The sequence below is a fragment of the Stegostoma tigrinum genome, chromosome 29 (genome assembly GCF_030684315.1).
Source record: "Stegostoma tigrinum isolate sSteTig4 chromosome 29, sSteTig4.hap1, whole genome shotgun sequence".
NCBI lineage: Eukaryota > Metazoa > Chordata > Chondrichthyes > Orectolobiformes > Stegostomatidae > Stegostoma > Stegostoma tigrinum.
In genome coordinates this window covers 38,224,412-38,252,282 of record NC_081382.1, presented here as the reverse complement: position 1 = coordinate 38,252,282, position 27,871 = coordinate 38,224,412, and the positions used below count along the sequence as shown (strand labels likewise).

Genomic DNA, 27,871 nt, shown 5'->3' with positions numbered 1-27,871 from the left:
CAATGACCAAATCACTTGTTAATTTTCAAACCTATTCTATATTTATCCATTAATAAAACCCAAAAGGTGACTTTGAAAATGCTATTGATTCTGTTTGGAATCATGAGGTAGCTTTGTAAAAACTCCCAGTCATTATACTTAGACAATTGAAATTGTGCTCAATTAGAATACTTTTAACTCTTATGCTTATAGCACTTTTGCATATTTTAGCATTGCATCTCTTTAAATCTGAACCATACAATATTAAATGCATATATTGATGAAGTTCAAACATGCAATCTGGTTTTAGAAGCATAGAAAGTAGGAGTAGACAAGTCAGCCCTTTGAGCCTGCTCTACCGTTTGTTATGATCATGGCTGATTATCCAACTCAATAGCATGTTCATGTTTTTCTCCTAGATCCTTTTTGACCCCTTTACCCCCAAGTACTTTTTTCCAATTCCTCCTTGAAATCAAACAAAGTTTTGACCACTCCTGTCTGTGGCAGCGAATTCCGTAGTCCTACTGCTTTCGGAGAGTCATACAACACTGAAGCAGACCCTTCGGTCCAAGTAATCCACGCCGACCAGGCATCCCAATCTTGCCTAGTTCCGTTTGCCAATATTTGGCTCATATCCCTCTAAACCTTTCCTATTGGTATGCCCATTCAGTGATAATAGGAACTGCAGATGCTGGAGAATCCGAGATAACGAGGTGGGGAGCTGGAATAACACAGCAGGCCAAGCAGCATCTTAAGAGCAGGAAAACTGACATTTCGGGCCTGGACCCTTCTTCAGAATTTTTCAGTTGGACAGTTTAGCCCAACAAGTCAGCACCAAACACTCTAAAGAGCATCCCGCACAGATTCTAATATCCTGACTGATTCAGCCTGTTCTTTAGTAAACCTTTGCCTCCATCTATTAGAAGAATATCCTTCCCTTGGATAAGGAGATCAAAACTGCACACATTATTCTAGTTGTGCTCTCACCGATGCCCTGTGTAATTCCAGGGAGACGTCCCTGCTCCTATACTCTAATCCTCACTATAGAGGCAAATGTGCCATTGGTTGTCTTTAGTATCTGCTGAACCTGCATGCTCACCTTCAGCGATAGGTGTATGAGGATACCTAAGTTTTGTTGCACATTTATTTCCCCCTCTCATTTTATGCCACTTCCATGATAATCTGCCTTCCTGTTTTTGCTATCTTCACATTTATGCTGCATCTTCCATACATTTAGAATCCAAATTTAATGTACTTTTTTTTTCTGTTCTTTTTCTCTCCAGTTCATTGAATGTGCTGTTGTTGGCATTAAGTCAGCACCCATTTCTTGTGCTGGTGTTCCATTTTAAGACTGTTTCTTGCCTCCTGGTCCTGTGAGTGCAAGGTGAAAACCTACAACATCTGCTTTCTTTTTTAATAATATTTAAACTCTACACTGCTTAGCAATATTTAACTTGCCTCACTGGACAATTAAATGATGTATACTTTGAAGTCAAATCTGATTAATTCATGGTAGGTGACCATTTCTCGTTTTTAAAAGATATTTTCTACTGTTATCAATTGTTTTGCGCTGATTCAATCTGGAATTACAGGGCATAGTGGTCAGTTGGGATCAGTGGTTACTAATTGAGGAAATTCTGTGCTATCAGGGCTAGAGTGCAACATTATTTTAAGCAGGCATCTGAGTTCTGAGAAACTTCTAGCTGTGCAATTAAAGTGGAGTTCTTTTTCATTTTCAACTTTAGTATGCATTTGGTGACAATATTTCAAACTGTCCATTGTCAAGATAGCCTGGTAGTTCTTCCTTCTGATAGTGGCTATGGTGAACAATTTGAGATGCTGAATTAAGAGGTTCAGTCAAAATCATTAGTGTGCCATTTATTTTAGAAAAAAATCAATCATGTAGCATATACTTAAAACTGTCTTTTTGCTGATTTCATTTCACTGCAGGTTCACAATCTTTCCTACTGTAGTCAAAGTAAGTTTTAAAATTGAATTTGTATGCACAGTATTGAAATAGAACCTAATTTTATGATGTATAGGCGTGTGTGAATGAGAGAAGATTTTGCCTGTCCAATGACGTTCATTGTATGCAATCCAAATGCCAGTTTCATCTTTGCTCAGATTTAGGAACTTGATATTTGCCTTGTTCTTTCTTCCTCCCTTCTTAAACTGTGATCAGAATTATATGTAGAAATATGACTGAAATGTAAATCTGTCTTCGTTCATTTCAGGTGCTGATGGATTTACTGAAGACTTACAGCATTTTCTGATTTTTATTATTCCAAGTCTCTGAAGGAGGGCAGAGGTAATGTTTTCACTCTTAGTCTGCCTCAAAATCTCATAGATGAATTACAATAAAATGTGAAATAGTCCAAGGCAGAGCTCATCAGTTTTTGGCAAAGATTTTGATCTTGAAATTTTTTTAAAAGGATTTGTTAATATTGGATGACGGGGAAAATTGATTTGGTGAAAATATAGTGGATTACCTTATCTAATACGCCTTGGAATCTCTTCATTCCTTTGAAATCTGTCCTAGCCATTAAAAAGTGGTGAACACAATTTTCAGAACAGCTTATTGGATGTGGATGGGCCAGAATGGAATGGACAATCTTTTAAAAATGACTTTTTCAGCTTTTACTTGCAAAGTTGTCAACCAGGTAGAGAAAAACTGCAAGCAAGATCTGTGTAAATAAAATGTTGTTGAGTTAATGGGAAGTGGCACAGATATCAGCTGTACTAAATGCCGTCTTCAATTATTTGGCCATTTCTTTGTCTTGTACATTACAATAGAGATGCAAGCAAACCTGTAACCTTTAAGAAATGTTGATTGTGTTTGGATCTGCAAAATGTAGAATGTTAATCACCGGATGTAATTAAAAATTTTCAGTAGAAGTTTGACTACTATCTGTCCCAGTTTTCCAAACAACCTGCTAAATGGAAGGCAAATGATATTCTATTTTTGGACTGTTTCACTGGACCATAGTTCCCCCAATTTGGATATTTAGTGTTCTTTTAGCCCTGCAATTGTTAAGAGATTCATGCTGTAGTAATTGAAGAAAATTTGAGTTGAAGCACTGGGGGCCTGCCCACAAATTTGTGTTAGAAGGAACTTTGGTAGCTGAGGAAGCCAATATCTAACCTGGTTTGGCTGTAAGCATGCTGCCAAAAGGAAATGGAGACAGTGTTGCAATCAATGCTTAAATATTTTTCATTTTTCAATTTTCTCCACACCTTACAGTGGCCTGACTTTGTATAATGAAAGGTATTGGAAAATGTTGGGAGTTGCTGTAGAAAAGCTCATATTTTTCTTTCTGTCACGCTATCTTCAGACGAGCGTAGCACCACGTGCCACGTCAACAGTGCAGTCAAACACTGCTGGTGTTTGGCAGAGTTGGGCGGCAAGTAAGTTTCTTCCGCCTTATAGCATAGCTTTTCACATGCTGTATCAACGTCACCTTCTCTCCAATTGACAGCAGTTTTAACTATCAAAGGTTCAGTCATATTTGCAGGATTTGAGCATCTTTTCAGAGGGATCTGTGTTGAATGATGGCTTTCCTGTGATTTCACGTTCTTATGTGGTCTAACTCCACTCCTGGTGGTTAGCATAGTCATGGCAAATGCGCACATGTTTGGTTAATCTGAAGTTATAAGTCCACAGCTTTTGATTTATGTACATTCTTCAGTTCGATTTCCTGTTTTGGCTGTGTGAATGCTGACAACTTTGCCACAGCCAGAGTTTAAATAGCCAGAGCTATTAAATCTTAATGACAACGAAATCATGATAAATTTCGACCATTGTATTGTATGTCCCTTTTGCTTCAATACAAGTTTGAAAACTGAGTCCTTGGGTAATGGAAGTGGCTGTTTTTGGTTCAGCATTGATCTAGCCAGTGCTGATAGCAAAGTAATCTATTTCCAGTGTTCTATTAAGGTGAATAGCAGTTTGAATCTAAGCCTTATTCAGGGGGTAAAAACAAAATTGTTGAAGCTTTTCATCTTGCACTTATCATGACAATTTACGAGACATACTGAACATATATGTTACAGACAGAACACATGCAAACACTGCCTATTTCACCACAACAGACCAGCTGACAACCATTACCTGGTTCATTTCTCAAGGAAGTGCCATGATCAGTCAGTCAGTCAACCTGCCATGTTTAAAACTTGATGCTTGGCAGTTAACTGTCAGTTATTTAACGGGTGCATTCTTCATAACACTGTCTCTATCAGTCAGTACTCTGTCTCAAGCAGTATAAATGTTGACTCTCCCCCCCCCCCCCCCCCCGCCACCTTTCCTTTGGTATTTTTGTGGATTGGAAGTTGAAAAGCTTTGTCAGAATGTGTCTTTTGAAACTTAAGTTTGCATTTCCAGAAACCATTTCAAGAGTGTAAGTGTGCGTAGTTTCTGGAGGGAGTACCATGAGTCACCCGGAAATCTTCAGTACAACTTGAGCCTGTAAAATACATTCCATTTCATTACAAATGCTTTGGCAGCTCCTGCATAACATTGAGGGTAATACTTCATGCAATCTATATTTTTATATTTGGTATTAAATGAAAAATTTGTAACTTACTTTTTAAATTAAAATGTTCGCTAATTGAAATCAAATTTGACATGCTTTTATCAAAATCTGAATAGTGGGGTCGTTTTTTTGCCTTCTCAATCTTTCCTTCCTTGTGCAAACTGTAGACGTCATAGTGTCATCTGCTGCTATATGTAGCTGCTACTTTATCTAGCTGTTAAACTTGTCTCTTTTTAGGTGTGACAGTGCTTTTGGACCTTCTATGTAAGTTTATAGTTTGGAAAAAGCGCTTAGTTCATGAATAATTGTGTAATTTGTTTTGAGTCTTTTCTTCTTGCAGACAATGAATAGACCATAACTGAGCTTGGAGTTTGATGGCATGGTGCCAGCTGCTGCACCTATTCTACTGTAGGCAAATCTGGCTCTGCAGCTATGTTATTTTAAATGTAATTAAAGCCTTTGGATGGATTGCATCTGTAGGGCTTTGCATATGGAAACATATGTAGTGTGTCCCTGTATCTGTATGTGTGGGTTGCCAATAAAACAACATTGCACACTTTTATGGAGGCAGAATTAGCTCTGGAAATGACTGTTCATTTCTCTAGCCTGAAGTATGGACAGAATGAAAAATTGTGATCTATATCAGGAAAAACAAACCACCAGCCTGGTGTAAAAACAAGCTGGAGAAACTTAGCAGGCATAAACTGTGAAGAGAGAAAAAGTTGATGCTCTGAGTTCAGTGTGACTCTTTACGTGTAAGTAGGTTTCATTTGCAATTTGGGTAATCAAACCTCCAAAACACATTCTTCAGCTTGTTTTAGGAGCCATCTTCAGTGTCTCATCCAGTGAAATGTACACCCATCTAAATAATATTTGCATGCAGTTTCAACTTTAATCCAGATCAAATATGAACTTACTCACAATGGTGTTTTGTTGTCTCAAATCCCACCGGTAGAGTCTAGTAGTCTTCCTTAAACCTGAGTGCTAGGCCGGTTTTGTTGTGCCATTCATAAAATCCAAAGTCACTGCATTGACATTACAAGAATAACAATGGTAAAGTAATTTGTTTGATCTACTCTCAAAACACTAACTCAGCACATTGATTGCATCTCTTGCAGATCTTTTGCTTTGCCGTCCAGACTTTTGTTACAATAGTAATTTTTATTTGGTTTTGAAAGTTAGTCAGATGCTGCTTCTTTTAAATACACTATGATCATGCGTGTGTCATGAGATTTGATCTTAATATTCATTCATACCCTCTTCCATCGTTGGTATACTTGATGATAATAAATCTCAATTTCCTTAACTCTATCAATTAGGGGGAATAAATTTAGATTTATATTGGTCTTTTTGACATTATTAGTGAAATACTTTTTAAGTGTAATGATTTCCTAGCAACAACAATGCTTTTGAGTACACATTGTAAATTGCTGCTGCTCATGATACCCTGATTGATCCAGTCCATCTCTGGTCTGGTCTTCACATGGTCTGAAATCCTGCAAAGTTATAGTTATTTTAATCAACTAGTTCAGACGTGTAATGACACACATCCAGGCAACTTGAACCTGGTCCTCCTGGATCACACGCACATTACCTGTGTTACAAAGGTCTGATCCTGTAAAGTAGTAATTCAAACAAAAAACCTTTTCACTGGAGCTATTTACAATTTCATTTTTCTTTTTAAATGCTCCTTCTAAGTGTCCACTCTTCTCTAGAACCTAAAGCTTCGCTAATCTTTCATAACAAATCCTCTTCACACATGAAATGAATTTAATGATATTTTATCTGTGACATTTTTATTATTTACATTGTTTCTAATGAGTCCTGGGTAATTGAGGAACAATACCTAAAACTAACTATTCAGACTATTCGATCATTTTGTGAGCTTTTCTCTGTGATCCATTTCTCTCTATTTCTTGTACCCCTTGATTATTTCTTTTTCCAAAAATAACTCCGACTGTCTTGAATTTTCCAGCACTGTCTATTTGGCTGTCAATTTGACATTTGCCAAGCTGTCACGAATACAACATGTTCTTATTTGAGGTACTTTATTCAAAACACACTGAACATTTTTAGCACTCAATATCACTCTGTAATGTTCTTGCTTAATCAAGTACTGGATAATTAAAATTTAAACATTAAAAATCATTGTTCGGAGTGTTTAATAGAATCAATGTCCTGAAATCAGGCAGCTGATGACAATGGGATTTAAAACTTGTTTTTAATGTACAGTTCAGCACAAGTACCAGTTTCTACCCTTTTCTGGATTCTCTTCCTATCCTTATCCAGAGGCAACACTCCAACTGTGAAAAGTTGAACTTTTTTTTAATTAAGCTATTCAGATATGTTATGTCACCCCTCTGGAAAAGGTAGGACTTGTACTCAAACCTTCTGGCACAGAAGTAGGGATGCTACCACTGCACCACAAAAATCCAGTTATTTTTTTGGTACCCATCCCCAAAACACCCATTGCTTCAATAAGCATCACCTATTCTGAACTGACTCTGAAGCAATCTGGTTTACATTGGGTGGGTGGGGGGGGCCTACATTTCTAGCATTGTCAATAAGTAGGCTAGTTGAATTTGACCAGCTGACTTTTCCCCTTACACTTTTTAATCCATGTTCCTTATGAGTTGATCATTATTTCTACTCACTTTAAAAACTTTAGAATTTTGAGCTGTCATTTCTCAAAATGAAAACGCTCCCAATTTAATTTCTGCTTATTGCTTAGGCATCAAAACCTTTTGAGTTCAGTTGCTTTCTCTACCCATCAGTCAGACGTTTGCATCGTTCAGCATTGCACAAATTCTGTCTGTGGTATTTTCTGTATTATTTCTGCATATCAACCTAATCTTATCACATTGTCCATATTAAACAATGCCTACCACATCAGTCTGAACTATCTGGATCGATCTGTTTAATTTTGTGTTCAAAAATTGCACTGCACACAACGCCCCCCTTGTTCAAGAGTACGATGTTTTAGAACGCCTGTAGGATGTCTGTTAGTATATGTTGAAGTTACAATTGATACACTTGTATGGATACATTAATAACCTGGCAACTGAATTTTAAGTTCTTTACCTAACAGTGCAGTTCCTTAGAGCCCACTAATCTGATCTATCAGAACAGAAGTCTCTTTTTTTCCAGATCTGGGAGATATGACTCATGATTTCAATGCCTGCAAACATTTCGAAATGTGTTGAAGATTATTAATTTTGACTAAGATGGAAATTACAAGTATAATTGCATGAAGTGGAAGCTTTTTGCTTGGCATGGTGACTGCTGAATCAAGTATAAATTTTCCCTGTGTGAAATTGGCTATGAATAAGAAAATCCCTTTATTATGCCAGTTTTTCCATTTGATTTACTTGCTTCCTGCCAAAACAGCAGGCACTGCCAGGTGGAGCACAAAGGGGATTTAAAAAATACTGCTTTGTGTTATAGATTTCATGGTATGGTTTCAGTTAAATAATCCCAATTATATGGTGGCCAACCTAATACAGAAGCAGAGAGGTGAATGGTAGTTTTAAATGATTTAAATTTTTGCTCAATTGGCTCGGTGCCTGTATCTTGAACCAACAAGCAATATTATGGCAATATGCTTCTATCACAAGTTTTTAAGATTTTTTTATTTGCTATTGTGATGAGCTTGGCTTTCAGTACTCGAAATTTCATTGAAAGAATCCCATGATATTCAATTTTCTAAAAGACTAAATATTACACTGTAAAACTACAAATCTGAAATACAAACAAAATGCTGAAAACAGCATCTGTGAAGAGAAAAACATAACACTTAGTGTGTGACCTTTTGGCAGAATGGTATAATATTGTAGATGTAGCAGGTTTTGAGCAAATCCTAGATTAGGGGAAAGACAAAAGAGACCTGTGATTAGATGAGGCAGAATTGTTTTAATGAACAGCAACATCCTATTGTCACCTATGCCTGGAGGAGTGACAACAGTGGCTCTGATATGTGTTTGGTTCTAGGATGGTGCTGTTTACCTGCTGTGGAAACAGGTGTTATTCTTCATGACCCAAATTAGGACATAGGTTATGAGGTATTGAAAGATCCAAGAGGTAAAATAAAGAAGCATGCTTCCATCAGTGCATCGTGCTTCAAGTAACAAGATTCAACCTGAAGTCTGAGATCTTTATACATAATCCACGTATAAGGCCCAGTACCTCTAGTTATCAGTGAGCTTAATTAGAATAGCGTAGTAAACAGGACTGAGTCCTGACTGGAATTGAAAATGTAAGAACTGGAGTTTGGGAGCCATCTTTGCAGGCTGAAGGGAAATGTTCAGCAGTGATCAGTCAGTCTTTGTTTGGCCTACTGAACGTAGAAGAGGCTGTAATATGAACAGTGATGCGATATTCAAAGTTGAAAGGTATACGTTCTTTCATCCAAGGGATGATTGTGGCAGTGGGAATGGATGGGGATGTTTCGGGGAAATAGTGCAGATTAGACTATTACACTGGATTTATGGAATGCAGGAAGGGTGATGTTTTGATACTGGTATCATACTGGAGGTAATTAAAGACAATGTTAATTGTTCAATGTAGAGGCTAGTGGCTGGAAGATGAGGAAAAAGGAGACTGTTTTGCCCAGCCCCTCTCTCCCAGCATAAAGTTTGGAGAATTGGGTTGACACTGTGCATTATTCGTCACTGCATCTCTTTCAACCCCCCAAACCTCATCATCCCTTTGACTAGATTGTGTGGCTGATATACCTCATGCCATTTTTCTGTACTATCCCTGATGTCTTTACTATCTGTAACTCAATAGACTCTGTCTTGACTGTACTCCCCAGCCCTTTGGGGGATAATTACAATAATCTGTGTGAAGGACTTGTTTTGCCGCTGTCCTAAATAACACACTACTTATTCTGAGGCTGTGAAAAGGACACACAAATCCCTTTGAACATCAAAATCGTTAATGCATATTGTCAGTGGTTGGGGGTCTAACCATTGTCCCTGCTATATCTCACAAGTTACTGCCTCCCACTATGAAAAAGATCCATTTTTCCTGTTTGTTTCCTCTATGCCAACCAGTTCTTCATCCATGTTGGTACACTGCCCAGAATTCTATGGTCAGAAAAATTTTAAGGAATAACAAAGGAAGAATGAAAGAGGCAGAAAGATTTAACGAGTAATCCCAGAGAATAGGATCTTTGTAACCAAAGGTGTGGTTGTCACTGGAGTAGTGAAGAAAATTGATTCCTTGCTGGGTTGTTATGGAGCAGTCTAGTCTTTCCTACATCCCTGCTCAATGCCTCTGATCCTGCAAATTTATTTTCTTCAAGTGCCCATCCACTTTCCTTTTTAAAAATTTGTTTCTATTTGCGCTACACTTGTGAGCAGCAAGTTCCAGGTCATTGATATTTACTGCAGGAAATAAGTTATTCTTCACATACCACAGTATTGCTTGCACAAAATCATATCTGTACTAGTCCATAAAACAATGAGAAATTGGAATAGGAGTAGGCTGTTTGGCCTGTCAACACTACTCTGCCATTGAATAGGATCATGGTCAAACTGACATTCCTCACGCCCATGTTCCTGCAAAATCCCTGTAATCCTTGATATTCCCACTGATCAAGAATCTATCTTTGCGTTAATATATGCAAGGACTCTGCCCTCCGAGTTGTGTGCCAGTATCTCTAAAGATACTCCGCCCTCTCATTCCTCCTTATCTCGGTCTTAAAATGACGTCCCTTAATTCTAAGACTATGCCCTGTGGTCCTAGGCTCTTCTGTGTGGGAGAACACCCCTCAATATTTACCATGTCAAGCCCCTTAAGAATACAATACGTTTCAATGAAATCACCTCTCATTCTTTCAAACTTCAGTGAATAACCCCAATCTCTTTAACCTTTCTGCATAAGATGATCTTTCCGTGCCGGGGATCATCCAACTGAACCGTCTCTGAACACCCTCCAGTGTAACGATATTGTAAATCGGGGACCAAATCAGTGGACGGAACTCCAGATGTGGTTTCACTAATATTTTGTACAGTAGCTGCATGATTTCCCTACTCTTCTCAACACCCTTGAAATAAGAGCCAGTATTCTGTTAGTTTTCCTGATTATCTGCTGCCCTTAGTCAGAGATATACAGCCTGGGCGCACACCTTTCAGTCCAACTGGCCATGTCAACCAGATATCCTATATACATCTGGCCCCATTTGCCAAAATTTGGCCCAGATTCTTCTAAACCCTTCCTATTCATATACCCATCCATATGACTTTTAAATTTGTAATCGTACCAGCCTCCTCCATCACCTCTGGCAGCTCATTCCATGCACGCACCACCTTCTCTGCATGAAAAAGTTGTCCCTTTTGTGTCTTTCCCTCTCGCCTTAAACCTTTGTCCTCTAGTTTTGGACTCTCCCATCCTGGGGGGAAAACCTTGCCTATCAATCTATCCATGCCATTCATGATTTTATGAACCTCAAAGGTCACCCCTCAGCCTCCAACACTCCAGGGGAAAAAGCCCCAACTTAGAGTGCTTCCCTATAGCTGAAACCCTCCAACTCAAGCCACATCCTCAGATCTTTTCTGAACCCTTTCTAGTTTCACAACATCCTTCCTATAGAAGGAGACCAGAACTAGTGCTAATTTTTTAGTGTTTAGTGCACAAATACCCCTAAATGCCTATTTTTGTTGGGGCTTTCTGTGTTTTTTCTGTATTTTAAATAGCACTGTACCTTTAGTCTCCCTTCCATATGAACAGCTTCACATTTTCCCATATTTTGCTCACTCACTTAATCTATCGGTATCTCTATGCAAACTCTATCCACTTCACAACTTGCCTTTACATCTATTTTTTGCACAGTCCTAACATTTTTATCTGATGGGGAGTGCTTTTCTTTGCCCTTTTATCTAAGCCTGTCACAATTTTCTACAGCGCTGTTAAATCTCTCCTTAATCTCGTTTGCTCAAAAGAGAACATTTTCAGCTTTTCCTACCAAACTTTGTAACTGAAATTGAAAACTTGTTAATTCACACAGTGGCCACTCTTCTAAATCTGGTATAATTGACAAAGTTTGCAGTTTATCACTCTTCAAAGATTCAAATCAATTACATGTACAACGAAAAGGACCTGATATCTTGTCAAACACTTCAGTAAAGTTAATGTAGTCATGAATGCTACAGTTGTAACACAGCGTGGAGCTGGAGGAATACAACAGGCCAGGCAGCATCAGAGAGCACGAAAGTTGACATTTCAAGTTGAGGCCCTTCAGAAATGGGTAAGGGGAAGGGAGTGCAGAAATAAATAGAGGAGGGGTGGAGCTGGGGAAGATAGGTGGGGTGGTGATAATCAGTGGTGGAGATTGGTCAGTGAGTTGGGAGGGAAGATGGACAGGTTGTCTCAGGTCAGGGAGGTGGGGATGAGAGGGCAGGTTGGTCATGGGGTGGGGAGATTTTGAATTTTGGCAAAATCCACATTTAGGCCCTTGAGCGAGAGGCTCCCGAGGTGGAATGTGAGGTGCTGTTCTCCAGTTTGTGGGTAGCGTCGTTGTGACACCACAGGAGACCCAGGATAGACATGTCACCCAGGGAGGAGGAGTTGAAATAGTTTGTGACTGGAAGGTGTTGTTGTTTGTCGTGAACAGAGCGCAGGTGCTCTACAAAACAGTCTCCAAGCCTCCACTTGGTCTCACCAACGGAAGGGAGGCCTCGCCAGGAGCAGTGGATGCAATAGACCACGTTGACGGTTGTGCAAATGAACTGCTGTCTAATGTGGATGATTTGTTTGGTGCCTGGAATGGAGGTGATGGGGAGAAGTGTAGGGGCAAGTGTAGCACTTCCTGTGGTTGCAGGGAAAGGTGGTGGGACTAGTGGGGAGTGTGGAGCAAACAAGAGTAGCGGAGAGAGCGTTCCCTATGAAAGGCAGATAGGGAAGGGCAGGGAAATATATCTTTGGTTGTGGGGTTGGATTGTAGATAGTGACAACACCTTCCGGTCTCAAACTCCCCCTCCCACTTCCTGAGTGACATGTCCAATTACTTTAAATCTATGCCTCATTCATTATTTCTCTGACGTGAGAGGCCCTTTTTATCCACTCCATCTTGGTGCTTTCCAGTTTTATACACCTCAATTAAACCTCTCCTTGACCTCCTTTGATATAAAGTAGATGCTGCAGCCTGTTAGATTTCTAAAGAAAAATCTCAGTTCCTGACAATATTCAGGTGAATTTCTGGATCTCCTTTGTTTTTCATGTTCTTCCTTTATTGCAGTATGCTAGCTGTGACCTAACTGAATAAGTAGTTCTTGCATAATATCCATTCTCATATTTGCCATACCTTGTCCAATACCAGTTTCCCATTTGCTGCCTGCAGAAATCTGACGGTGCATTTTGATGTCCTCTGCTGTGTTACACTTACAAATTTTTTATCTTTCATTGTGTATGTCCATTCTATGCTGTCTTTCAATGTATTACCATGCATGTCTCTGGATATAATTCTTTTTGTCATTTCTTTGCCAACTTGACCGGTCTGTTGATTATATTCCTACTGTCTGAGTTCAAATTTTGCAACTCCGGCCTGATCTACTAGCAGTATTTTCCTGGTGTTATTAATCTATGTACAATTGCTTCTTAAATGTCTGACTCAAAAACAAATGACTTAGGGAAGGGGTCAGCTTGCAGAGTCCGTCACTTTATAAAAGTGGAAGAAGTGAAATGATTGACTGTCCCTGTCACTCTTTTCAGTCCTGCCAGCTTGTTTCCCTTTTATGATCAGAAAATTGCCACTTGGTTGGGAGGTGCAGAGTGGTAAGGTTGTGGGTATCAAGGATGCAAATCCATGATGCAGACTTTATTTGCTGTTGGTGCAATATCTTCCATTTAATTTTAAATTACATTTGAAGTAGTTGGTCTCTGTTAATATTAGATTCAAAGTTTACATGTGATGTGGCACTTCCCCATAGCCCTGCAGCTTTTGAATATGTATCTAACCTGTGTTGAAAATACAGGGGATCCCTGAATTACAAATGTCTGACTTACAAACATGTGTATTTATGAGCACATTCCCATACAGGGGTGTAATTCTTAAATATCCAATGTGCAAAAATTTCCTTTTGTTTTTGTTCTTTATTCATTGGATGAGGGCGTTGCTGGCTAGGTACCACTTATTGCCCGTCCCTAATTGCCCAGATGGCAGTTAGGAGTCAATGACATTGCTGTGGGACTGGAGTCACATGTAGGCCAGACCAGGTAAGGATGGCAGTTTCCTTCCCTAAAGAACGTTAGGGAACCAGATGGGTTTTTTCCAACAGTCGATTCACGGTCGTTGTGAGTAGCTTAATTCCAGACAATTTATTGAATTTAAATTCTACCATCTGCTGTAAGTGATTTGAACCCACGTCTCCAAAACATTATGTGGGCCTCTGGATTAACAGTCCAGTGATAATATCACTAGGCCATTGCCTCCCCTCCTGAGTTTATGAATGGCTGCTTTATATTATCCTGCATTGTGCTCTGCCTTGCATAATGGACTTGTGAACGGACTTGGGAACCGAACCTGTTTGCATCTTGTGGACGACCTGTAGTTATTTTATCTGCTTCTACAACTCCTGCAGGCAGTGCATGCCATGTCATAATTTGCTGCATTTGTAAGCAAAACCTTTTTTGTCTCTCCTCTGATTCGTATATAAGTTAACTTCAAATCTGTATCCCTTGCTTACTGAGGAGTAGAAAACTTTCTTAATTTTGAACATGAGTTAAATCTCATCTTTTTTAAAAACCTCATTTGTTGGACCTGAGCATTACTTTCTGGGCCAGCGTTTATTGCCCACTCGCAACTGCCTTTGAGAAACTGCTACAGTCCATGTGCTGTAGGTCGACCCACAATATCATTAAAGAAGGAATTCCAGGATTTTGACCCAGTGACCATGAAATATTTCGAAGTCAGGATCGTAAGCGTCTTGGAGGGAAACTTGCATTGCTTGGAACGTCACTTGCAAGTCTTTTTTTAATCTAGAAGCCATTAAAATTTTTTGTTCTTCATCTTACTGATCCTCTCTGTGTAATTGTCAACCTTTTTTGATTCTTTCTTTTTCACATCAAGGGTAGTGGAATGTTGTCTTGGACCAATAAATCTGATCATTTGCAGGCCGATTCATAGAGTCAGAGTTTTAAGGCATGGAAACACACCCTTCAGTCCAACTCGTCCGTGCAGACCAGATATCCTAAATTAATCTAGCTCCATTTTGCCAGCATTTGGCCCATATCCCTCTCTTAAATCCTTTTTTTCACGTACCTATCCAGATATCTCTTAAATGTTGTAGTTGTACAAGCCTCCACCGCCACCTCTGGCAGCCCTTTCCATACACGCACTGTACTCTGCTTGAAAATGTTGCTCCTCAGTCCCCTTTCAAATCTTTCCCCTCTGGTTTTGGACTCCCCTACACTGGCTAAAAGACCTTGGCTATTTACCCTAACCATGTCCCTCATGATTTTATAAATGTCTATGATGTCATCCCTCAGCCTTCAATACTCCAGGGAAAATAGCCCCTGCCTATTACAAGATTCAGTGGCACTGATCAAAGCATAAAAGGCATGTCACAGAATGATAGAACTCAAAAGAGGGGCATTCAGTTGACTGCCTGTGTGCTGGATTTATCCAATTTGTTCCTTGTCATTGGGAGGCCCAAGGAGAAAAGACACAATCAAGAATATCACTCAGTCGACACTTCATTAAAAGTCATTGATTTTTCTGCTTATTTAATTCATTTCTAATCTTTTTGGGATTCATTACGTACCATTTTGATGCTGCATTCACCTACATCATACCCATGTTGCCACTGCAAAAATTCTCTCCGTCTCTGAAAGATATGGAAAGAAGAGGAAGCATGCATTCTCTGAATGCAAACTCATTAATAAATTACATGGCATCCTCTTTTACTTGTACATCATTGACTTTAATTCCCATTGTTTTGATGTATGTGGTGGCTGTGAAATGGACTTGGCAATCTGTAAAGGCAGTAGTTGTTTAGGCAATGTAGCAGAACCAATTCTTAAACAAATCTACAACATTGGACCTCTGGCATCTTGGAGCAATTGGGGCTGTTGAGAGTGAGTGCCAAAACTTGATGACCTCCTTCAGCCTCCGCTTCGTACCCAGACCCAGTCCGATAAACAATTTGATTCTTAATGCCCTTGGCAGCGAAAGTGCTGTCTACATTCCACACTTTTTTTTAGAAAGGTTAAATATCAGATAGAACGTACAATAAAATAGGATTTTAAAGTGAGTAAATGCAAAGGCTTAGTGAATCTTCAACAGGTGCAAAAACAGAATTTGCTGGAAAAGCTGGTCTGGCAGCATCTGTGAAGAAAATATCAGTTAACGTTTTGGGTCTAGTGACCCTTTCTCCGAACTGGTTGCTGGATCCAAAACGTTAACTCTCATATTTACTTAGTGAATCTTTTATCTAAGTGTGAGTGGAGCAGCATTATCACTATATGTGCCATTGGAGGGCAACAAGTAGAAGGCTTTGCTACAGTACAAACCTCTAAAATTCATGCGCAACAATGTTGGGTATGATTAGAAAAATCATGGGCTCATCATTGACTGCAGGATATAATGTGGTTACCACATTACTAAAATTTGGAATGTGTAATCTGCCAATATAAACTTCCTGGGAAGACATTTTTGCTTAGAGACCAGAAAATACTGGAAAAATATTGGATGCCTTTAAACACAGGTGCAGGTTTATCTTGGTGGAGATTATATCTTTGTCCAAGTTCTGCATGAGTAATTCAATCAGAGTTTCAATGGTTGTTTGAAAGGAATGGTTGCTGTAATTTAACTTCGTGGTTAAAAATGACCAAAAGCGCAGTACCTAAAGATGAAGCAAATGCTTTATTGCAGCTTGTAACAGAAGAACGTTGCTTACTGCTAGTATAAAATGATGACTCAAAACAATGTACTGCTGCCACTTCATGTGCAGAGCAGGCTTAAAGTCAGAATTGCTTTGATCAACCCTAATTGAAGCCTCAACTGAGGAACTGAACACGTGCTCTGTGTTGATACTACCATGAAATGCTGGAAAAGAGGTTTGTTGACTGAGATGGTGTTAAATGATTTAAGATCTTTCTCTACGTTGCAGTATTTGAGATGAATGTCTTGTTTAAAAAAAAACAAAAAATCCTGTGCATTATTTAAAAGCAGCAAAGAGGTTGATGTGTGCTAACCATTCAAGATTATCTGAAATGATTGTAATAGAAGCATTCCACATGGTTGTTTATGGCATCTTGTAAACATGAACTCAATGCTACATGATAGTCATTGCACTTTTAAGTGAATATATTATTAAACAGTTGTTTCATGCTCGATGATGAGCTTTATAAATGAAATCCTACCCTAACATATGGGACTTGAAGGAAGCCAGTGGTCCGTTCTATTTTTATAACTTGTGCTTTCTGCAAGGGAAATTTTTAAAGTTGGTCACTGTTGCTGTAAGTGATTTTTAAATATATAATTTTTGTAATCATAATATGCTTTTTTAAATGTGTGGGTCAGCTTTTTTCAGGTTTCTGATTCAACAAGCCAGTATCCTTTCTTTTGGCCTGGATTTATTGAAGTTAACAATTTTTTAGTGCTTTATTGCATTATTAGCTTGCTCTACTTTTTAAAAAGTAAGCCTTCAGCTGCAAACAATATAAGGTTTTGAATTCTTGCTCAGTAGTAAACAGATCTGCGATTTAATTGCTTAGGTGGGTTGCTTATTTTATGGTTTTACCGATTTGAATAATGCTAATCTTGATACTTATTAAAAAATATAGCATTCTGTTTGTGACTCCCCAAACCAGTCTGCCATTCACAAGGCACAATTCAGGAGTGTTACGAAATACTGTCACTTAACTGGATGAATGTGGCGTCAACATCCTCCAGGACAAAGGAATTCACTTGATTGGCACCCTACCCTAAACATTTACTCCTTGCTCCACTAATGCTCTGTGATAGTATGTATCGTCTACAAAATGTACTGTATCAACTCGCCAAGGGTCCTTTGACAGATTCTTCCAAACCTGTGACCGCTAACATCTTGAAGGACTAGGTCAGCAGATGGTTGGGAACCCCATCACCTGCATGTTCCCTTCCAAGTCGTACACATCCTGACCATATCTCTGTTCCTTCACCATTTCTGTATTTGAATCCTGGTTTCCCCCCCTCCATGAACTGTGACAGTTCATGATAGCCCACTACCCCTTCCATTGCAATTACTGATGGGCAGTAAATGCTGGTATAACCAGTAACACCCACATCCCATGAGCATTTTTATTTTAAAAGACCTGGAAAATTCCGGTCGCCCAAATCAAGTACAAAAGGAAAGCAGTTCTGCTCCTCTTCCCCCTTCCCAGCCTTTGAGGACAGCGCCTTCAGTATGTCAACATCTCTGCCCCAGAAGCTGGATTTATAACCTCAGACTGGAAATTCATGTTCACATCCGTGCTATGGACTTGTGGCCAGAGGACATTGCAAACTTGAATTGTTTAATTGACTGAAAATTGTGCAGGAGCACAAGAGAATTTGTTTTATTCGTCTTGATTAAATTATAACTTTTTAATTCATTTCCGGGATGTGTGTTACTAGTATTTATTGCCTGTTCCCATTTAGTTGTTTGCTAGGTAATTTTAGTCAGTTGTTGAGAATCACTTGGATTCACTTTGGGCCCATTTAGTGAACCAAGTGGGTTAATATAAAATTCAGTAGCTTCATGTTAACCTTCAATTTTACGCTTGTAATTTGTGATTTATTCTATTAACTGAATTTTAATTCCCAAATTGCTGTGATGGAACTTAAACCCATGCCTCTGAATTATTAGCCAAGATATTTTGGATTATTAGTCCAGCAGCTAATGTACTGTACTCTTACTTTACCAGTATTTGACACTGACTGCGTTTGGGAGGCACATAATTGTCCCACTGCCAATACTGCACTCCTGTGTAAAACTAGCTACCTTTAGAAATCTACCAGCAACATAGATTTGCAATGTTTCAGGTTTTGTGCTGTTGCTCAATAGGGACAATTATGTTTTAGGAGCAGAGGTGTTTAATGTTCCTTTCTACTAAGAAGCATGTCAGAATTTCAAGAGTTTTTGATAAGCAGCAACTAGGGAAATTCTTTCCTCCAGCAATTGCGTAAAAGAGTTAGGAGGGAAAGTTAGACCTTTTTGCCACCCTGGATTGTTAAGGTATGGAATTGGCAGCCTGAATGGATTGAGGTATCAAATTCCATAGGAATTCTGAAACTCAATTGGATGTATAGTTGAGAGCTAATTTCACGAATTTTTGGGGGCTTGGATTTTTTGGGGCATGAGATTAAAATTGAAGTTTGAGAAGAGTGTTGGCATGGGCATAATTGGAAGCATTTTTCTTGTTCCTTAATTAGGACTGCATAAGAAATTTGTCATAATCATTTTGCTATAGTTTCCACACTCCATCGAGTTTCGCCAAGTATGTGATTGGGGGGGAATCCTCAAGACCTTCCGAGGACAGTTCCTTCTGTACATCAACGTCTCTGCCCTATGACTATTCCATTGGAATAGGAGATCAGGGTCAGAATGCACAGTTGGAGTTAATAATTGAAGCGTGGGCATGTAAATGTTAGCGACTAGGCTAACACTGTTTTTTTATTTGTATCCATTCATAGTGTGGGTGTTTCTAACAAGCACTTGCTGCTGTCCCAAATTACTGTTGAACTTCATGGCATGTTATCGAAACACATTTCTGGGATTTAGTCGCAGCTGAAGATTGGCAGCTTTTCTCTCCTGAAGATTATTACAGAAATAGATTTACTTTATATTTTGAGACTAGCTTTCAATTCTGTGTTTTGTTTGTTTGAATTTAAACTCCTCCAGTTACTGTGGTGATTTGAATCCACACCCTTGGGACATTGGCTTGGGACTTTGGATTACTTGTGTGGTGGAAACATTGCAAGATACCACCATCTCTCAATGGAGTATTGGCATAAACAAGTTGAAGAGAAGTGGAATTGAAGTAATAGAAGGAAAGGATGGCAATGACAGATCATGGTGATCGCAAGATTAAGACCAACATAGACGATAGGTCTTTTTCTAGGTTGCAATTTTTGTCTCTTGTTTTTCACTTCGTTCCCCTTGGTCTTGAACAAATTTATTAATTGATATTTACTGAAGATAGATGTAGAGTCATACAGCACAGAAAGAGGCCCTTTTGCTGAGCATGTCTATGGTGACCAGCAATCAACTACATTAATCCCATTTACCTTCATGTAGGAAGACCTTGTTTGCTGTTTTGTCCTTCATGGTTTCAGTTGGTGCAGAATTCAAAAATTAGCACACGCAGAAACAACTTTTTTATTAATTGTTGAATTTCAATACTTCTGTTTTTAACTTCCTCTTATTTACATTGTACTAACACATAGTAGTCACCATTATACACCAGTGGTCAAATTATATTTGTTTGCTTCCTTCCCCTCCATTTTACATGTGGAGTTCGATTGTTGTCATTTTCTGGCTGGCATTCCTCCAGATCACTTGCAGAAATTTCCATAGTTCCTTTTGGGTAAAAGAAAAATTTGTCATGTACAGCATTACCGAAGGTTGGAGCACTGAAATGATCATTTATCTGTCAAACTGATAAATCCACTGTCACTTGAAAGCTTTTTTTCAAAAAAATTGAGCTCTCATTTTAGTACAGTGCTGTGAAATGGATAGTTTAGGTACTGTATCAATGTTTAGTGGAGGATACATGAGCAATATGTTATGGAAAATTGTTTAGTGAAATTAAGCTATATAAATTGTTTTGTGGTGGAGATATACATCTGGCTGATTTAAAAGCATTTTTTTGAGCATCATTAATCAACCAATATATTATGAATGACTGACAATGGATTTTCCTGCAGAAAATTGGATGACCTGGAGTGTCTGTCTTGAAAGCAACCTGTCTGGTTTTGCCTGCATTAAACAATGTGGCTTGCATGGTAACTGCAATTTGAATTTTGTTGTACCCAGAGTCCAAATCCAGAAAAGCTTCCTCATTAGTGATAAAGGGAACTGCAGATGCTGGAGAATCCAAGATAACAAAGTGTGGAGCTGGATGAACACAGCAGGCCAAGCAGCATCTCAGGAGCACAAAAGCTGATGTTTCGGGCCTAGACCCTTCATCAGAGAGGGGGATGGAGAGAGGGGGAGGCGGACCGAAGATGGAGAGAAAAGAAGATAGGTGAGGAGGTAGGGAGGGGATAGGTCAGCCCAGGGAAGACGGACAGGTCAAGGAGGTGGGATGAGGTCGTAGGTAGGAAATGGAGGTGCGGCTTGAGGTGGGAGGAACGGATGGGTGAGAGGAAGAACAGGTTAGGGAAGCAAAGACAGGCTGGGCTGGTTTTGGGATGCAGTGGGGGGAGGGGACGAGCTGGGCTGATTTTGGGATGCATTGGGGAAGGGGAGATTTTGAAGCTTGTGAAGTCCCCATTGATACCATTGGGCTGCAGGGTTCCCAAGCGGAATATGAGTTGCGGTTCTTGCAACCTTCGGGTGGCGCCATTGTGGCACTACAGGAGGCCCATGATGGACATGTCGTCTGAGGAATGGGAGGGGAAGTTAAAATGGTTTGTGACTAGGAGGTGCAGTTTTGTGTTGCAAACTGAGCGGAGGTGTTCTGCAAAGCGGTCCCCGAGCCTCCGCTTGGTTTCCCCAATGTAGAGGGATCCAACCCCACCACACCCGGCACCTTCCCCTGCAACCGCAGGAAGTGCTACACTTGCCCCCACACCACCTCCCTCACCCCTATCCCAGGCCCCAAGATGACCTTCCATGTCAAGCAGATGTTCACCTGCACATCTGCCAATGTGGTATATTGTATCCATTGTACCCGGTGTGGCTACCTCATTAGTATTTTAGCCAAGTTTTATGCACTAGCCAAATGATTGCCAACAGGCCACAGGATTCACAGCAGCGTTCAGTTTAGTCGTCGTCTTCGTCAACTTCTCCAAATGGACTTTTTGCACCTGTTATCAGTGGGTAACCATTCTGAACAGGAATCTCACTTTTTAAAAATTGTTTACTAATTCTTCTGTCTGCCTGCACACAGCTCCAACTAAGAAAACATTAGCAGTATTTCTGCTGATCCAGCTAGATTTTCCCAATTTGCCTATACAGCTGAGTTCTCTGGTAAGATTGAATTTTCATCATGGGACAAGGTGTTTCTATATCCTTTGTAAAAACAAAAATTCAGAATGTTGTCAATTAATGTTAAATAATTGTAGGATTTTGATTTCCAAAAAAAAAAATTTGGATTGGTGTGCCTGCTTATGTATTAAGTTCAGTGTAAGTTTTAAGATTGATTTGTGCCATGGTAATCAACTTATTGTACCACATAATGGAAGACTGTCAAGGAAATTTGCTTTTTGTTCCTTTTAGGCTTAGTGTGTCATGGGTGGAAACATTGGAGATAAGAATTTGCAATTCGTTGAAGGAAATCAATATGCAAATCATATTTATACATATTGTACTGTTTCCCTAAATTCAAGGGTCAAACTATTCTGCATTAACGTAGCACTTCTTGCAATCATTGGACATCTCAAAGCACTTCATAACTAAGTGTCTTTGAAGTATACTCATGCTTGCATTGGAGGAAATGTAATATCCAATTTCTGGATAGCATACACCAAAGATGATCGTGCAATGACTGATGATCTAATTTTGTGATGCAGCTTGAGGTAAATATTGGCCAGGACATTCTGGATAGCTCCCGTGTTCTCTTGCAAAAAAAATGCCAAGGGCTCTCTTATATCCACCAGAATAGGAAGGCTAGTCCTTGGTTTAATGTCTGGTTCCAAAGACAACACCTCCAATAGTGCCGCTTCAGCCTTCGGTTTTGACTACAAGTTCTGAAGTGGCACTTAAAGTCAGGTTGTTTTCACTCAAAAGCAAAAATTGAATCATGACTGACACTACAAAAAATGTAGCACACCTTGATTCTTTCTCAGTCTGAAGAGAGCAGTTCAGAGTTCATCTCATTTGATTCCTGGTTTATGGTGATCTTCCACATCTTAATGGGTGGAATTTAAGGCTTCCAATGGACGTTGAGGCTGAACAGTGGAATAATCGTGGTGAGATCATTATCTTCTGGCTGGAATCTCGACATCTGCTCAGAACGGAGGCCACACTCTCAATGAGGATGCTAGTTTGTGTATTGGCCTGCAAATCTCGTATGTTTTAATTTTGTGGAGAATCTACGCAAGCGTATGATGAGAACATCACATCAGTTTGGGCTGGATTGGAACCCAGGCGGCTTATTGTTTGTGACAGTATATGTGCAGGTTTTGATAGGACCTGACACTCATCAAAATGAATTTGGGTTCATTTTGTACTGACATTACTGAACATTAATTGATTCACATGTAAGAGGTATTTTACTTGACAGTCACATATTAGAAATATTAACCTCATATCCAGTGAAATTTAATAGTCTCACCCCTGGATCAACCTTTTCATGTTAAGAAATATGGAGCACTTAGAGGTGTAGAAGGATCTTTGAACTTAATTTCAAAACTATCCCAATGCGACATTGTACTGAGCAAATAAAAATGTGGCTGTTTAATGCGTACTAAATTTGGAACCTCCACTTGCTTCATGAATGAATGTGGTATTTCTTTTCTGAATCAGGATTTACAGTACATTTAAAAAAACACATGTATTGCAATAAATGTTGAAGGAAATTCCATGATGAACTATTTTGTGTTGAATAGCTAGCTGGTTTGCTGAATGCTGAATACCGAAATGTGGAAAGTTTATCTCTTGCACCATTGAACTTCCTACTGCAAGCACTGAATGGTTGAATTTCATTTTTATGTTGATGTAGATGTAAATATTTTTCTACTTAACAAGAATTTCTGTCTGGTATCTGGAGAAGCTTCTTGACTGGAGCGTTGATCAAAATGTGGTGGTTTCATAGCTGACCAGACGCTCATGTTACAACTGTGTATCTTTTAGAACTACACTTACCCTCCACTCCCACCCCTTACCTTCAGTGAGTTGTTTTGCAGCAGAATTGTCAAAACATTGCAATCTAAATCATTTTAGCAGCAGGGACTTAACCACAATTTAACTATTTCACTATGTGTGAAACAGAAGTTTTTTCATGTAGAACGCATTTTGTAACACATTAACAACAGCAACACAAAATAGATGACTGTGTTGTTTCCAGTGTTTGAGCCTGATTAACTGACTGTTACATTCAGGGTGCTGCAACAGTTATCACAAGGTTCTTTACACACGAACCTATTCTGATTCTAAATTGGAACTGTGATCCACTTCATCTGTTGTTTTAGGACTTCACCTAAATAAACCACCCCAGTCTTGTTTGATTTCAAGTGGATATCTATTGTGTGTTGTCTCATTGATCCTACTGCTTGGAGAGCACAGGATGACTGGTATGAAAAATATTGTGTGTGGTATAGTTGTCACCTGCTTCAAGAAGAACATCATCCCACTGGCAAAGAAAAATCATGCAGCATGCCTTGATGACTGCAGCACACTGGTTCTAACCTTCATAATTATGAAGTGCTTCAAGAGTTTAGTCATGGCTCACATTAACTGCTGCCTCCCAGATTACCTTGAATCTTTGCAATTTGCCTATTGGCCCAGCAAGTCCATGGCCGATGCCAACTCGCTGCCCTGCACTCATTGCTGGAACATCTGGATAACAAGGATACCTATGTGGGCTAAGGTGAAGATGGTCATAAGCGCCAAGTTCCTGGGAGTGCTGATCAACAGTCTGAGGGTCCACTCACATTGTGTCAGTCAAGAAAGCACAGCAGAGCGTCTACTTCCTTGGGAGGTTAAGGAAATTCAGTATGTCCCCAAAGATACTTACCAGCTTTTAAAGATGCACCATAGAAAGTATCCCATCTGGATGCATCACAGTGTGGCTTGGCAAGCTCTGTTCCTAAGACCACAAGAAACTACAGAGTTGTGAACACAGCCCAGTCCATCAAGTAAACCAGCCTTCTGTCCATTGACTCCATCCATACTTCTCACTGCTGAGAGAAAGCAGCCACATAATCCAAAATCTCTCCCAGCCTGGTTATAGTCTCTCTTCCACCAGGCAGAAGATAAAGTTTGAATACACGTACAAACAGATTCAAGAACTGTTTCTTCCCTGCTGTTATATAACCTTTTGAAGAAATTTCCCTCTCAAATGAATGTTGATCTCACTGTACCTTCTCTGTACCAGTTGTAACACTGTATTCTACACCTTTCTGCTACTTGATGCACTTTGTGGTACAATCTGCCCTTCAAGCTCACAACAAGAAGACTTCCCTTGTCTCGGTGTATGTGACAATAAATCCGCTCTGTAAAAATGGGGAGAGAAAACACTATTGTGCCCTGACCAAGCTTGGGCAGCCTGGTGAGAAGAAACTTCTTTGAAAGATGTCAGTCCACTGATAGGATTAAAAATCAATTCAATTTTCACCCAACAATTTTCCATGCCTGATTTGTGCCGATGGTGGTGCAAATTCAGTGTGAAAACAGCTGAATTGCATTCTGCTTCAGTTGTAGAGGTTTGAGATGCCTGAAGAGGCTTTTCCATTAATGGAATATTGAATCTCTCAATGGGAATGAGCTATTGACCACAATTGGTACATTTTGTGATGTGTGTTGCACAATTGCAGTATCTAAGAAATTTTGTAATCTTATAAATTACTTCCAATGTCACATGCTATTTAGTATAAAAAATAAGTGGATAGAAAAGGTGAACATGTGGTTGAAGAGATTGGTGCGCAATAAATCCCTGGACCACTGGGTATATTGGTGTTTTTTTTAAACTAATTTGGTAGTGAAATGGATTGGGAGTGGAAGAACAATAAGGGATGATGTACAGATAAGTAGGAGAAAAAAACAAGTCACAGTAAGTATGGCCATATTATATCAAAGGAGCTCAACAATTCTGGATGTCATTTATCGTAATACAAGGAGTCTTGTAAGCAATGCAGATGTCTAGATGGTGTTGATTAACACAGGCATGTGATATCATTGCTATCATGAAGGCATGGTTGAGGGAGGAGCAAGTCTGGCAATTCAATATTTCGGGGTGTAGAATCCTAAGACAAGTCAGGGAGGGGTGTAGAATCCTAAGACAAGTCAGGGAGGGGTGTGAAAAAGCAGGTAGTGTTGCAGTTTTGATCAAGGAGTCAATTACTGCAATGGGAAACAGGTACAGTTGGTATAAACTTACTGGACTACAGGTTGCCCTGTCGTTACAAGTGACTGGTGGTATTCTTTTTAGCCTGAGGGTCACCATGTAAGGGGAGGGGAGAGGTTGAGAACACTAGTTGAGGACACTGAAGGACTAATGTGGGAATCTACATTGCAACCCAGCATCCATATCTTAAATGTTCCTCTTTCAATTGCAGACCAATCTCAATGGGAGGATACTAAGACTCCAAACAGTTGGATACAAATAGAAGGAATGTGGAGATATATGTAGGGAAATTTGAGAGAAATATAAAATCACCATAGGCTGAGGGAACCAAAGGGCTGCGCTCTCAGATGACTGGTAGTGAGTTTAGCCTGAGGGTGACTGTACCTCCAAGCAAGAGGTCAGGTTGAGAAGGCAGGACCTCCGTGGTACCGGAATTGAAGTCATGCTGCTGGTGTTGCTCTGCTTCACAAACCATCATTTCTGCCTGCTGAGCTAACTGACCCTCCATTAAAATGATAGGGGATTCCAACTTGTGGTGTATTGCTTGGGGTAAGCTGTGGAATTTGCTCCAAAAAATGAGACATGCAATTTAAGAGGATTAACAAACCAAAGGAATATGTGATAAATAGTAGTCCCCTAAGAATGACAAAGAATCAGAGGGACCTAGTTGTGCATGTCTACAGAACCTTGAAGAAAACAGAGCAGGTCAATGGGATGGATGACAAATGACTTGCCCGAAGCATTGAATAAGAAAGAATGGGGAGATTATGATGGAACTGTATATGATGATAATTTGGCCATAGCTGGAATACTGTATACAGTTCTGGTAGTCACCTCATAGGAAAGATGTGATTGCACTATTGACGGTCAGAACAGTCTGACCAGGATTTTCTTTGGTTGGAGTGCTTCAATTAAAAAGAGAGATCAGATAGTTTGGGCATGTTTCCCTTAGAATAGAGAATGCTGATGGAAGGGCCTTAATTACATATACACAATTATGATGGGCATCGTCATATAGCACAAAAACAGAACTTTCGGTTCAACTTGTCCATGCGTCACAAACAAAAACTAGTCCCGCTTGCCTGCATTTGACCCATTTCCTTCTAAACCTTTTTACTTGTACCTATTCAAGTGTCCTTTTTAATGTTGTAACTACCTGCATCTGCCATTTCCTCTGGCAGTTCATTCTACATAGAGCAAAGATGTTACAAAAGTAGTTAGAATTCCCCAAAAACTGTCTTTTAGACCCACGTTGATAGAAAGCGCACACAATGTCTTTATACAGAAAAAGAATTTATCCTAAATAGATTTTGGCTATAGATGAGCCACAAACTGATGACTGGTTAAAATTCTAACCCATTTTATACTCACCACCCGAAGCCTGCATTCAGACAAACAAGGATGCGATGGGTGGTGGGAAACATAGGGAAGGTAGTTCACTGGTCGCTGCTAAACCTTTGGCTCAGCAGAACAGACTGCTGATTGATTCTCCTCTCAATCTCTTCACTTGATTGCAAAAAGTACAGGATGGCTGGTTCATGTTCAGTTTTTGGCTTACTTAAGCTTACATCATCTGTGGGGGAAAAATAAGCTAGCTGCAGATTTAAGATGTTTTACACTGCAGAGGGAAAAAAAATGCCTTTTTTCTTTCTAGAGGTCTGACACACTTGTGAATACCCATGCCCCAGAGCTAGGTGGGAGCTAATCGTCCACTTGTTGGTAGGCAGGTGTCCTCTGGTCTGTGGACTAGTGCCCAGTTATTAATGACAATCAACTACTTGTTGCTAGCTGAAGCTCCATTCATTGTCGATCCCCTGTATCCTGCTTGACTTCTACTCCAAATTTTCACTACCACTTGAGCAAGTAGCTGTGTAAACAAGATATGCAATGAGTCTGGTTACTTGCCTTTTTTAAAAAAAAGGCCTTGACACTTCAAAGATTTTGGGATTTTAAACCAATCCTTTTACTCATTCCAGTTGAAAATACAGAAAAGTAAAAAGTTATGATGTTTATATCAAGGGGTGGTAATGGCCTCGTGGTATTACCACTGGAATATTAATCTAGAAACTCGGGTAATGATTGGGGACTTGGGTTTGAACCATGACACTGTAGAGTTTGAATTCAATGACTATCTGGAATTAAGAGTCTGATGACTCTGAAACCACTGTCAGTTG

At 39.6% G+C, this 27,871-nt stretch overlaps 1 protein-coding gene across 2 annotated transcripts in view; it reads left to right on the top strand.

Moving 5' to 3' along the window:
* Positions 1–27,871, top strand: part of LOC125465503 (nucleus accumbens-associated protein 2-like) — a 96,221-nt gene that overhangs the window by 8,621 nt on the left and 59,729 nt on the right. For both annotated transcript variants that reach the window (XM_048559106.2, XM_048559107.2), the window contains exon 2: positions 2,214–2,287. The gene's annotated coding sequence lies outside the window, so the exon portion shown is untranslated. The remainder of the gene's footprint in view (positions 1–2,213; positions 2,288–27,871) is intronic.